Below are 14,510 nucleotides of genomic sequence, written 5' to 3'. Positions count from 1 at the left end.
TCTTACCATTATATAATCTATCTGATACCTTTTAGTATCGCCAGGGTTCTTCCATGTATACAACCTTCTTTCATGATTATTAAACCAAGTGTTAGTTATGATTATGTTGTGCTCTGTGCAAAATTCGACCAGGCGGCTTCCTCTTTCATTTCTGTCCCCCAATCCATATTCACCTACTATGTTTCCTTCTCTCCCTTTTCCTACACTCGAATTCCAGTCACCCATGACTATTAAATTTTCGTCTCCCTTCACAATCTCAATAATTTCTTTTATTTCATCATACATTTCTTCAATTTCTTCGTCATCTGCAGAGCTAGTTGGCATATAAACTTGTACTACTGTAGTAGGCGTGGGCTTCGTATCTATCTTGGCCACAATAATGCGTTCACTATGCTGTTTGTAGTAGCTTACCCGCATTCCTGTTTTCCTATTCATTATTAAACCTACTCCTGCATTACCCCTATTTGATTTTGTGTTTATAACCCTGTAGTCACCTGACCAGAAGTCTTGTTCCTCCTGCCACCGAACTTCACTAATTCCCACTATATCTAACTTCAACCTATCCATTTCCCTTTTTAAATATTCTAACCTACCTGCCCGATTAAGGGATCTGACATTCCACGCTCCGATCCGTAGAACGCCAGTTTTCTTTCTCCTGATAACGACATCCTCTTGAGTAGTCCCCGCCCGGAGATCCGAATGGGGGACTATTTTACCTCCGGAATATTTTACCCAAGAGGACGCCATCATCATGTAATCATACAGTAAAGCTGCATGCCCTCGGGAAAAATTACGGCTGTAGTTTCCCCTTGCTTTCAGCCGTTCGCAGTACCAGCACAGCAAGGCCGTTTTGGTTATTGTTACAAGGCCAGATCAGTCAATCATCCAGACTGTTGCCCTTGCAACTACTGAAAAGGCTGCTGCCCCTCTTCAGGAACCACACGTTTGTCTGGCCTCTCAACAGATACCCCTCCGTTGTGGTTGCACCTACGGTACGGCTATCTGTATCGCTGAGGCACGCAAGCCTCCCCACCAACGGCAAGGTCCATGGTTCATGGGGGGGGGGGCTCTGAGCACTATGGGACTTAATTTCTGAGGTCATTGGTCCCCTAGAACTTAGAACTACTTAAACCTAACTAACCTAAGGACATCACACACCCCATGCCCGAGGCAGGATACGAACCTGCGACCGTAGCGGTCGCGCGGTTCCAGACTGTAGCGCCTAGAACCGCTCGGCCACCACTGCCGGCTGTCAACAATTACTTCGCAGCAGTATTTTTCCTCCGTACATGTAACATTACACCAGTTCGTTTGCCTAATTTACTCGATAGGAGATCTCGATTGAAAATGTGTGATCACATAATTGATCATTACTTTTGGTTGGTACTGGGTAGCACTAGCATTTTTCTGTAGCGTTGCTTGCTTGGCAGTTAATTTGAGCAGGACGCTGACAGCAGGGAGTGGTGAAGGCTAAGCGTCCCTGAGGAGCTGGCTATTGGCACAAAGGCGGTTTGCAATACTAGACGTGTCCTGTTCGACCGAGATCGATGTTATTACTGCTCTGTAGAAAACAGTGTGGTGGCATAGACTTTGTTGTCCTACAGGCGGTCTCCCTGCGGTGGGCCATGAGAATTGAGGCTAGACGCACTCCTCCCGATAAACAACCGGAGGCTGGGAGAAGAGGATGGAGAGCGATAACATTTTATAAGAAAAGGAGGCAGCCTTTTAATAGCTAGGAATGCGCAGGGGTCACGAACAGCGGACGCGAGTTGACGTTTCCAGCCAAAAACCAGATAAGTGAATTGGATTGGTGGTGTCCTTAGTCGTAGGTGGAGTTTTAGAATGTTCTAGAACGGCGTTCTGTATGGAGTATGAACTGAAGGCGATTGGATGGTAGCTTCGTGACGCGTTTAGTGAGAGGCGCTGCTTTTGCAACGGGCGCGGGGATTCGTCGCAGGGAGAGCACACTTGTGTGCCGGTAGCCATGCTGCAAACATGTGTACTGCATCTACGCGTGTCAAAAGAGGGCACGTCACGCGGGAGAGACTTAAGAGACTTTGCTGACAAAAGCGTCAGTGGAGAGTCTCACTGTCAGAATTTGCAAAGCATCTATTTCAGCACTAGGAGCGACTTAAGTCGTTTCTCTGTAAGCAGAGGGCCGATTCTTTTCTTCTCTCCGGAGTCTGAGGCATGTTGCAGTACGTTTTTTACGAACGGATACTTGAGTTTCTGTTCATGGTTTAAGGGGAGTTAGAACGAAAAAAATATTTTTTCACATTTTCGGAATTTTGTCTCATTATAAAATTTACAATTCTCCGACTCAAATTATATGTATATATCACTTATAAACCCACATGGGAAGTATTCTATTTTGTTTTTTTAAACATAATCTACACTGGTTGAAAAAGTTAAAATTTTTACGTGCATTACTTCAAGATCTAATAAAATTGGTAGTTTTTATTATAAAAGGCTGTGGATTGCTGTGTTATAAAGGTTAACAGTGTTAGTTATGTCCATAAGAGGATTGGCAGCAGGTTGAGAAAGTTGAAACAAAGTTTGAGAGACAAGAAACTTTCTGATGGTAAAACCATAAGAGGCAGGTCGACAGACAAAATGATTGATGAACTACAGCAGTATTATGGGATGGCCATTAGAAATAATACTGAGGATTTGTTGAAAATGAAGCAGGCAGTATGGGCTACCTTCTTCCTCAGACTGTCATCTGCTGAACCTGGTTTATGGCACAATTACCGCAATGCCCAGTACTCAAGCAGTTCATACAGACTGAGATTTTCACTCTGCAGCGGAGTGTGCGCTGATATGAAACTTCCTGGCAGATTAAAACTGTGTGCCGGACCGAGACTCGAACTCGGGACCTTTACCTTTCGCAGGCAAGTGCTCTACCAACTGAGCTACCCAAGAACGACTCACGCCACGTCCTCACTGCTTCCCTTCCGCCAGTACCTCGTCTCCTACCTTCCAAACTTTACAGAAGCTCTCCTGCGAACCTTGCAGAACTGTGGAGCTGTGAGGACGGGGCGTGAGTCGTGCTTGGGTAGCTCAGTTGGTAGAGCACTTGCCCGCGGAAGGCAAAGGTCCCGAGTTCGAGTCTCGGTCCGGCAAACAGTTTTAATCTGCCAGCAAATTCCAGTTCATACAGAAATCAGCATTCTATCCCAGCAGTAGTTATGGATATCATAAAACCTATTTACAGAGACCTGGGAAACCCTGAATTACTGAAGAAGTGTCCTGCATGGTCAGACTGACAATCCCAATGAGTCGTTCAATAATCTTATATGGACTCGCTTGCCAAAAAATGTTTCCGATGGAATGAAGACACTAAAGTGGGGGTCAGTGAAGCTGTTATTGCTTTTAATGATGGCAACGTTGGTAGGGTGAAAGAGCTACAGATTATGGGAATTAATCCTGGAGCAAACTGCATCAGAGAACTTTAACAGATGGACAAGGTTCGCATTGATAAAACAGAGTCTGCCGCACAGTTGGCCACTAAGGAGTCCAGAAAGAAGAAAAGAAGGAAAAAATTTGGAAAAAGATCAAGAGAATTATATATAGTATGGTGCAGGGTGCCTCTGAGTGACCAAAAATAAATTAAGCATATATTGAGTGAGTTACAGTCTTTTGAAACTTCAGAAGCCGTTCCTGAAAATTTGCATTTTCTGTTGCATTTTTCCCTAAATCTCAGAGACCACTTCGAGTAGAGTATTCAAATTCTCAGGAAGTAATAACATACATATCCTGAGTCAACTGAACTCAAAGAAGAACATAATGTTACGTACAATTAAAATTATTTATGATAACGTACAAAAAAGTACACAACATTTTAACCGTGTAGTTGATAAATTGTTTTTCCCAAAGCAGTGGTTGAAAAGCAGTTATTGTAGTTCACTAGACTAAGAATATACAGTTCAATGTCCTGTAAAAGTTTCATGGTAATGGTTACAGTGTTTCCTGAAATACAGGAAAGCCAAGTAACTAAATTTAACATTGTCGGGATAAGGTGTTCCAACTCCCCTTAAGAGCAAACAAAGATCTCGACTCGTGTTCTGTGTTGAACTGAAGTAGTTTCAGCTCTTCGAATTTGCGGAAGGTATATTATCCAACTGTGTAAACAGAATTTACAGGTATGCAGTTTACATCGTCTCCATGGCAACTAGCAGCACCGAGCTGATCGAGACTGCAATCGGTGACATACGCACCACCGCTCGGCAGATAGGGAAACAATCACAGTATATGTGTTGTGTTCCACTTGCTTATTCTCTGAGCTCTTTACTGTTAGTGCCAGTCAGGGTGGAGGTCTTCTATTTCACGAGGCTAATCAGTATCAATCAACTTAGTGCGTCCGTGTAACAAAGAGGGTTTTTTTTTTTGAGGGAAGTCACACAAGTTCTCCCAATCTCAAAGCTAGGTTGATTTTATACATTTATTTCATTTCTATGCTGTCTGAAAACAAGTAATTTTTCATTCTATTAGTATATCTAGTCAATATTATCGATTTCCTAATTAAGTTAGCGTAGAATATCATCACGACTAGATATCTCCTCTACTGTATTTCTCAGGGTGAAGTTTCTCAATAGCGGAGTTTCTTTTTTTAATTCATTTGTAGGCGTGATATTTCCTTCACGGACTAAACATTATGCACCACTTATATTCACGCTGTATCTACACTAAAACACCGGGGGTTTGCAATAGTTTTTCACGAACGAATTTGTATCAAAACGTCTGACAAAGGGCCGTATCTTTTGACTGCATTGACTTAGAAGCTTAATTTTTTTACCCCGCCAAGGGACTGTAGACTTAATATTTGACATAAATTTCAATTTGATGCCTTTACCCGTTTCTGAGGAAAAGGGGTCTTAACAGGCGGACAACGTAGTGATGCCGTGAGGATTCCGTTTTTACCGCCTGAGGTACGGATAGCTAAAAATTACCAGACAGAATGTAACACCTTGGGTTGGCAGTATTGTAGGAATGCATTATGTTATATTAAATTTCTTGTCAGGTCTATAGAAATTGTAGTTATCAGTTCGAGTGAATTTCTGGTGCGTCCGAAACTTCCTGGAAGATTAAAACTGTGTCGGGACCTTTGCCTTTCGCGGGCAAGTGCTCTACCATCTGAGCTACCCAAGCACATCTCACGCTCCGTCCTCACAGCTTTACTTCTGCCAGTATCTCTGGTGCGTCCATCGTTCGCGAGTGAAATTCTTTTCAGGTAAATAATTTGAATAATTCAATCAGATGACTATCGCTGACAGTTTTAGCTTCACATTTAGCAAATTCACTGGATCTGTTTCCAAACGATTCTGTGTAAACATATTATAATATTTTGTCCAGATCTCAAATTAATTATTTCATTTGATGGGTGTGAAAGGAATAAAATGTACGGTTACAAGAAAATCAGTGTCATCAATATCACTGAACAACTGACCCAGCCTATCTAACAGCTTGCAGAGGTAAAAATAATTTAACTATCGCTATTTCATATAATTATTGACCGTATTTAAAAATTTAAAATGCTGTCATGATCTACTCAGTGAGAGGTATAATCTTAAGTTTTTAATACAGTGATAACAGTGTTACAGTAACGAACTGTGTGTTTGTCTTGAGGAAGGGTAACTAATGGCTAACGAAGCCGCAGACATTATTCATCCAGGCCGGCCGGGGTGGCCGAGCGGTTCTAGGCGCTACAGTCTGAAACCGCGCGACCGCCACGGTCGCAGCTTCGAATCCTGCCTTGGGCATGGATGTATCTGATTTGCTTAGGTTAGTTAGGTTTAAGTAGTTCTAAGTTCTATGGGACTGATGAGCTCAGAAGTTAAGTCCCATAGTGCTCAGAGCCATTTGAACCATTTTTTTATTCGTCCAGTATTTGATAATCAGAGAACTTAAATACTTCAAACAAACTTTACACATAATTTCATATCTTTACGAAACATTTTCTCGCCGAGACTCCGCACAAAATAATGAAAGGAAAAAATGTTTATTACTTTTTCACATTTTTGCTCTTCGTACGGTAGAACTTCAGCATCAGCCATGACGTTTTAATTTATTACTTACTTATTAGTAGCTCTATTCGCAGCGTATCTTGCACACAGTATCAATGTATAGCACAAAAAGTACCTGCAAAATTACTTTACGATATGCAATCAAGAGATGCGATGTCACAAACACTGAGATACGTGCAAAAACTAGCTTTTGTTCAAAACAGAGCACAAACTGCGCAAACTACGCTCATCCAGTGTTTGATAATGAGTGCACTTAGCGACTTCCAAAATCTTTAAAAATCATTTCAAATCTTTTTTACTTTTTTAAGCTACTTCTTGCTTACATGCTTAACATCAAATAACGCATTAACTCATTTAAAAGTAATGAGAAGTTTGAAGCTGTTGTATACTCGGGGAGTACGATTATTTGAAGAATTGGGGATTTATTGGTTCGTTTTCTAACAGAACTCATACATAATGGAACAAAAACCTATGCGAAAAGACAGTTCTCTCGATGATGTACATCGATTATTTTCCTTCGTAAACGTCAAAACCAACTACTTTTGTTTTAGTGATAGGCTAATAGGTAAAGCAATAACATAAAAGGCGAGGAATAAAGCAGAAAATCTGTTGCGATACGTAGACTAGGTGGTGTAACCGGGAGTGAGCTTTCGGCCTTGAGTGACGGTAGTGGCTTAAGGTTTCATCTTGCCCGAGTGAGCGGTCCCCCGACAACCACCTCGGGCTGCGGCAAGCGTCGCGATGAGGCGTTCTAGGAGCACTCAAAGGTCATAGGTCAGCAGCGCAGCTCTTCGCGATAAGGGACTGCCGCGCAACACCTCCCAAGGGAGGACACTTGTTGAGCTATGGCCGCATTCAAAGATGCGCTGACTTTTCTCTTCTCTGGAACAGCAGATGGGACACGGACAGGGCGGAGGATCTTTAAGGCAAAATGTAGCAACTGGGCCTTTCATTGATAAGCGGATCCCGTAGGTACGCTTTATGGAATGACGGAAATCTCCAATCAGCTACTATCACTTCATTATCCTCCATATCTTTGCAGTCTGGGGGAAAGGGTATGGCGAAGAATGTCTTAACTAGTGTCTAGCGATATTTCTGGAACTAAGCAAGAGGTAACAAGTGAAGAGGAAGGGAGAACTGGATTTAACATTCGGTCAACGATCGTGTTACTAGAGACGCATTTCACAATTTCTGATTGGAAGAAGGATGAGGGAGGTATTAGACCGTGCCTTTTTCTAAGGAACGTTCCAGCCATTTGCCCTGGATGATTTAGGGAAACCACGAGATCAGCTGCGCCTGAGCAACTAGGCAGGCAGTTTGTTTTGTTCCTTACGGGCACTGTAGCTGTTACTGTCGTAGAGATAAAGAGCAATTCTTATATCGTTCAATATGGAAAAAAAATAGATAACGTGTTATGAACTATTAAGGGCAAGGTTTATGTTTTGTTTCTATTTAACGAAAGAGATGTTTGCTCCTAAAATTAAATTGAATCCATGAACCGCTTGAAGACTAAATTTTATTTTCATTTAAAGTTACAGCTTGTTGGTATTATATTGACATTTACACGGCAGACAGATTGTTTAGAAGGCTCTTTCTTCATGTTACAAATATTTGATTCATGTTTTTTGTACTGTCGGGTTGGGGAAAAAAGATAGAACAAAATATTCTGCAAATTTAAGTATTAATAAAGCGGCTATCGCATAACTATAGACATTATTTTACCAAGAAAGTAAATTTCCAATTCCTCTGGCAATTACAGTATCTAATTTCTGAACAAAAGAGGTACTTATTTCTTTCCTCCAAACGAACCATTCGCTGAGTGGTTCATACAAGGAAAGACCACGTCTTAAAGCTTAATAGCAAATTAGACCAGTCACCTTATTGTGCAGCAATTTAAAACGATGTTTAATATCTGAATAAAATGAAAGGGTCAGCAGTGAGAATGTTACTCACCAGCTGCTAAATGTGTGATTTATTTACCAGAACATGTTTCGAGACAACGTTATCTCTTTATCAACTGTTTAAAGCCTCTGTGGCATTAGGCGCCGTCAAAATTGAAGAGCCAGCAGCACAGATGCATTGCCAAACATAAAACTCTTCTTTGAACTTATCATGTTGGCACATCATACCCTCACAAGGGTAAGTTGTAAACAATGTTTATGTTTGTCAGTGGTCGTTCGTTGCTGATTTTTAATTACTTTTGACGGTGTCTAATGGCACAGAAGCTTGAAGTATTTGATAATGGGCTAACCTACTACCGAAACATGTATCACACTTTTGACAACTGATGCGTAACGTTCTCTGTACTGATTCATGAGACAGTAGTGTGATTGTTTCACGAAAGATAAAATACAAGTGATTTCATTAGAAACAACAGTACATACTCTGAAACTTCCTTGCAGATTAAAACTGTGTGTCGGACCGAGAGTCGAACTCGGGACCTTTGCCTTTCGCGGGCAAGTGCTCTACCGACTGAGCTACCCAAGCACGACTCACGCCCCGTCCCCACAGTTTTACTTGTGCCAGTACCTCGCCTCCTACCTTCCAAACTTTACAGAAGCTCTTCTGCGAACCTCGCAGAACTAGTACTCCTGTAAAGTTTGGAAGGTAGGAGGCGAGGTACTGGCAGAAGTAGAGCTGTGGGGGCGTGAGTCGTGCTTGGGTAGCTCAGTCGGTAGAGCACTTGCCCGCGAAAGGCAAAGGTCCGGAGTTCGACTCTCGGTCCGGCACACAGTTTTAATCTGCCAGCAAGTTTCATATCAGCGCACACTCCGCTGCAGAGTGAAAATCTCATTCTGGAGTACATACTCTGTTTTGTGTAATGGCGTAAGCATTTGGTGGACTGAGTGATCGGTTCCTATACGCAAAAGAACTGTATGCAGCAAGGAGGGGCTAAACATGATCGTCAAATGATTTCCCACTGTGCTTCTGGACCACTTTGAAATATTTATTCTAAAAAGGTTTGCTCAGTAGCCATTAGATTTCAGGAAAATTAATGTCAAGAGTCATGACGTAGAATCGATTCCAAACATAGGTAACAGGGAGAGTATTAAAAAAGAAGCTTTTGTTAAAGCCTACCACGTCCCCAAGATTACAGCTTATCACAAATTACTGAATTTTGGACTCACATCTGTTACAGTATAAGTTTACTGCTTTAACAGAACTAAGGGTCTCGCCTTAGCACGCTGGACGATGCTGACTGAATCCCAACTCTTGCTTTTCCATTCATTTTCCCTGGCGGTAAACGTAAGTAATCATTTCAGCTGCAGTGAATTTTACTTCGTGTAAAAAAACAGTAAGATCACATACACTCGAAAGCATATACAAAGACGACAAGTAATGGATGTTTCGAAGAGGAGAACAGCGTGTGCATAATTAAAGTATTATCAGGCAAACTAAACTGAAAACCCGGTCAGGGAACCAGGCAGAACCGTCATGTTTACTCCCGATATGGATATGGAAGGAGGGAAGGGGAGAGGAAGCAGTAGCAGCGTACGCTCCAGTTTTCTTAGAAGTGGAGCGCCGCTACGAGGCAGTACGCGCCACTGAACGAAGGGCCCATTTAAAAAAAGAACAAGAAAGTACAGTGTATCTCAACTTTGCATCAAACGATGCTTCGCTCGCAATATGCCGCTGTGATGTCGCTTTTTTTCTCTGCTGCACTGTCTGCTATTTCAGTCGCGGACAAAAGAGACGACTCTTTGCTCGAATCCATGCCGGCTTACTATTTTAGTTTCAGTTTCCTCGTCTGCCACAGTATCTCTTCTCTAGTAGTCAGCAGATATTTTTTACTATATGATAAACGGATTTTCTGTTTTTGTATTATCACAGCTCGTACAGTAGCAGGTATATGGTCTAGCAGTTAATGTTTTCTGTTAATGGAGCAGAAGTCTTTGGTGTGAATCCCCCTGACTACCTCAAAATTTTCGCTGCAAGAAGATCTAGAACAAAACGAGACCAAATGTCCTGAAAACAAAAACAGCGAAATGGAGCGCAAGTCACAGAAGTGGCGTCAGAACGAAGGATTTGCACCAGGCTGAATAACAACACAGAGCATTTTTTTTTTTTTTTTTTTTGTTCGCATGAATAACATGTAAGTAAACTACTGGCCGTTTCGGTTGCGATGTTTCATTTTTGCAGCTTCGAGAAAGAGGTGATTGACGTATTATCTACAGATTTCGTTCTTTGCAAGATTATAGATTAGTTCTATAGGATTTGGGTCTAGATGGCATGTTAACAGTAGGAGGGGAACCATTTTCTTGTAAACTTTCAGCAACGGAATAAACGGAGAAGATTGGTGCTCTTTAAGCCTATTCATGTTTTTACAGAATTTGTCAATTTCCTTGTCCGCTTCCATAGCCGAGTGATGGCTGGAAACGGCTGCGATGCGGAATATCCGGGTACGATTCCCGGTACTGCCAGGGATTTTTCGTTGGTGGGACTGGAGCAGGGTGCAGCCAGCTTCGTGATGTCATCAACTGAGGAGCTACTGGAGCGAGTCGTAGCGGCTCCAGGTCACGAAAACTGACAAGGGCCGAGGGATCGGTGTGCTGACCACACTGCACCCAAGTGACGCCATTGTCTGATGGAGGATATGGCCGTCGGCCGGCCCCCTCTGGCTCGTCACTTTTACGGCGTCTTTCTTGGCATTCCGGTCTTATGCCGTTAATCATACAGCAGAAGTGACACCAAAGGGAAGTCGGATAATTGTCTGCATGCATGCATGCAACACAATGAAACGTGTTGACTGTCACTACTGTTTAATAATACTCCCCGCACACTATAGCTGAGCCAACTTTCATTTAGTGCAATCTGTATGAGTACATCATTCGTCTAAATAAATAATTGGCCGCTTTAATTCCGACGTTTCATTTTGTTTTAAACTTTTGAGTAGCGTGCTGTATTGGCAAGAAGGTTCTCTCGTTCGCACATAATGACTCGTTTATCCTGGCACCCTTTAAACCAAAACAGCTGTTCTCTGAGTTTCCTTTCGCAACTGGAAGTCAAGTTCTGTGTAATACAGTCAGTGAAGCTTTGGGAGAAGGAACGTCTTGGTTTGACTTTTTATTTTATTTATCCCCGAATGACGCGTTTCGCCTTATACGAGGCCTCTTCAGATTGTCTGGAAAAATATGATGTTAAGCAGATAGGATGCCGCAAATTAAAATGTGAGACGGCACCAAATGACTGACAGCATCCAGGTTTACCACCTGACTAAAACAATGCTCTCATGTTGATCTCTCTCTCTTGAGGGACCACAGTTATATAGTATTTTTTCAAAGAAATTTCCGCCATTTGATAGTTAATTGTTTATTTACTGTTCACAATCATTATTTCGGCCTTGTAGCCATTCTCAAGTGCATATTGAAAATATGTCTGACTTGCCTGTGACATGAAACACGTATTTTCGACAATGACACTCAAAAACAGCCACCTTCTTCTCGACAAATTGAAGGTTGCAAATACTTATACAGAGTTGTCTCGAAGAGGCGTATCAACGAAAATGAGTTTGTCACATCCAGCTCTCTTCCGGCTACTTCGGTCGAAAGACGTTAGTGTGACGTCCTTCCGGATGGGGCCACTGCCCGATAACTCGTGACACACTGCCGGCTCATCTGCCCTGTGGGGCTACCGACAGGGTTGAGAGGCTGGCGCTCTGCCTTTTCGGTACGTTACATTTTAATTCAGTACCTTCTATACTGCGTATGAGATGTCCTTTTGGTGTATGTATGAAGTCATGATATCTGTTTTCGATGATGATGCACTAATCCTTCGATGCTGCAGGGAATATTGCTAATATACTTTCTTTCATTCCTATTCTATGGGATAATCTTCTGGGGCATTGCAGCTAAGGCGAACAAACTGCGTATACTACAGAAACGTGCAATAATAATAATAATAATAATAATAATAATAATAATAATAATAATAATATCGTGTAAAGTTGATAACCGAACATCTTGTATGACCTCCTTCAGGGACATAGGGATTATTAGAGTTACATGCCAATACACATACTCGGTAATGATATACGTGGTTAATAACAAGAGTGAATTTAGGATAAACTCAAATGTTCAAATGTGTGTGGAATCTTACGGGACTTAACTACTAAGGTCATTAGTCCCTAAGCTTACACACTACTTAACCTAAATTATTCTAAAGACAAGCACACACACCCAAGCCCTAGGGAGGACTCGAACCTCCGCCGGAACCAGCCTCACAGTCCATGACTGCAGCGCCTTAGTCCGCTCGGCTAATCCCGCGCGGCTTAGGACAAACTCAGCACCACAATAGTAGAAGTGACCAATAAGTTCCATAAAGATTATGCATCTAAGTCATCATCTAGAATTGAGGTACTGGCACAAAAGTACGTAACAGGTCTGCCAGTGGTTATCAGGAACGAAACTGAACACCCACGAATATGTAGAAACTGAGTAAAAGATTACCGCATTAGACCCTCATTCTACAATTTATCACACTACTTGGACTGAAGAATGTAAATTCCGTTTAATTCGAATATTTGTGTTAGAGTCTGATTTTTCCAGTATGCAGACGGCGGGTGGTGGTTTGCGTAAAGTTACAGAAATGCTTTGTCTGAAGAATTAGATAATAACAGTAGAATTAACCTAGAGGAAAATTACCATATTATTGGTTGGAATAGACTACCAATACTCATAATTTGTTGTTACTATAGTCAACAGAAATCGCCAGTAGTGCTTGCGGCTGCCTATTAATGTGTAACTTCAATCGTTCCGCATCCCTGGAACCTCTCCACTGTGATGCCACTGTGATGTTTTTACTGCATACTATGTGTCAATGATTGCTTACCTGGGATGGTTGATATACGAAGATGAAGTTATTGCTATTACCGAACACCCTTATACGATACGGTAGGAGCACAAATACAATGGTGCCACAGCTTCTTGAAGGATGGTCTACGCTGACAAACTAATGCGAAACTTTAAATCAGTGTTACATTATTGCTATTTGACTAATATCACCTGCCATTGATGACAATTTTATGAGACAAGCGTACTGTGGCTGTGCTTGAATGCGGGTTCGTTCAGTCGGTTTCATAATATGACACCTTCTTGCAGGTTCTGTACATCGCATTGAATTTGTCTTGAGGATCACTTTTTATCCAGCCATATGGTACCTTCCATTCCCGTGCCACTGAACTTTTCGGTATTTTGATCCAGACACAAAATTCATTATTAAGTAAATGCCTGTTCATAAACATGGACGAAAAACTGAACTAAGAACTGAATGCGCTGAGGCCCAGGGATTCAGAGGTCTGCGAATATAGTTACAGATTGTTTACAGTAATGGCTAAAGATAGATCTAATTCGGAAACTGAAGTATCGATGTGTGAATGTGATTAGTAATTCCTCATGCTCGTGAAACACTGTTCCTCCTATGCTTTCAAAGGCTAAAAAGCAAACAGGTTTGTGTGTATAAGTATGATTTGCACGTATGTAGTCGGTAAGTTAATTTTTTGCATGATATATTTATCTTCTGCACTAATACATGGCTGGGCAAGTGTTTAAGAGCTAGACTCAAATGATTGTAATTGAATGGACATCATCATACAATTTCAGTGAAACGGAATGCGAACAGTTGCTAAAATTTCGCAGTGTTTCTTTCTTCCACGCGTATCTTTAAGGGAACTTTTATGCTCAACTTCGTACCTCGAAAATTACATCAGTTTAATTAGTTCATGTTAATTACATCTGCAACAATTTAATCCACAGCAATGTACGAGTATTAACCAATTTTAAATGATGAAGAGAAGAATTAGTATATTCAGTATATATTTGAATGAATATGTATAACGCTTACTTTAACTTTGATGCAGCCCCTTTGATACCTTCACGTGCCCATTCGTACAGGGCTACGCTCCGGAAGTATGTGAACACCGGCTGCATACCACTGCTTCAGATCAACCAATGAAAGGTCTAGACTGGTTTCACTCAAAAGAATGAATGAGTAACTCAGCCGAGACGTAAAAATGCAGCTGAAATAATCAAACCGAATGAATCGAGTGGTTTCATTCGGTTGTTCCCACCGTTACAATCACTGTCGCTTGTTCTTACAGATGTAGACTACATACCACATGAGACGCCTCTTTGGCCTCTTGCCGATGTTAATTGGCACCAGGAACGCCGACCGTCCTCTAGCACAGTAAGACGAGCCGTGTCTTAGTTACGAAATCGCTATTGTCTAGTTTTAGCGTAGATTTTTAAATCACGAATGCTACAAGTCGTCAAGGCATTTGGACGATTCAGAACCCTCGACTGCGGTTTAGTGTAAGTGTAAGTGCCGTACATCTACAAGGCACTACGAAGCGAACTTCGGGCTTTTATCAACACAAACCATACTTGAATCACAAGAGAATATGAATGATTTGAAGAAAATAAGAGGGTAATTTAGTGTCAACGTGAAATACTCCTTTTCAAAGAAGATATTTTTTGTGAAACATTTGTATAA

At 41.6% G+C, this 14,510-nt stretch overlaps 1 protein-coding gene and 1 non-coding gene across 10 annotated transcripts in view; one reads left to right on the top strand and one right to left on the bottom strand.

Moving 5' to 3' along the window:
• Nucleotides 1–14,510, bottom strand: part of LOC124777617 (sodium bicarbonate cotransporter 3) — a 960,712-nt gene that overhangs the window by 431,316 nt on the left and 514,886 nt on the right. The gene's annotated exons all lie outside the window — the stretch shown is intronic.
• On the top strand, nucleotides 3,049–3,123 carry Trnap-cgg. Its single transcript has one exon. It is a non-coding gene; the product is annotated as a tRNA-Pro (tRNA).

This window comes from Schistocerca piceifrons, chromosome 2 (genome assembly GCF_021461385.2).
Source record: "Schistocerca piceifrons isolate TAMUIC-IGC-003096 chromosome 2, iqSchPice1.1, whole genome shotgun sequence".
NCBI lineage: Eukaryota > Metazoa > Arthropoda > Insecta > Orthoptera > Acrididae > Schistocerca > Schistocerca piceifrons.
This window is presented reverse-complemented; position numbering and strand designations above follow the sequence as displayed.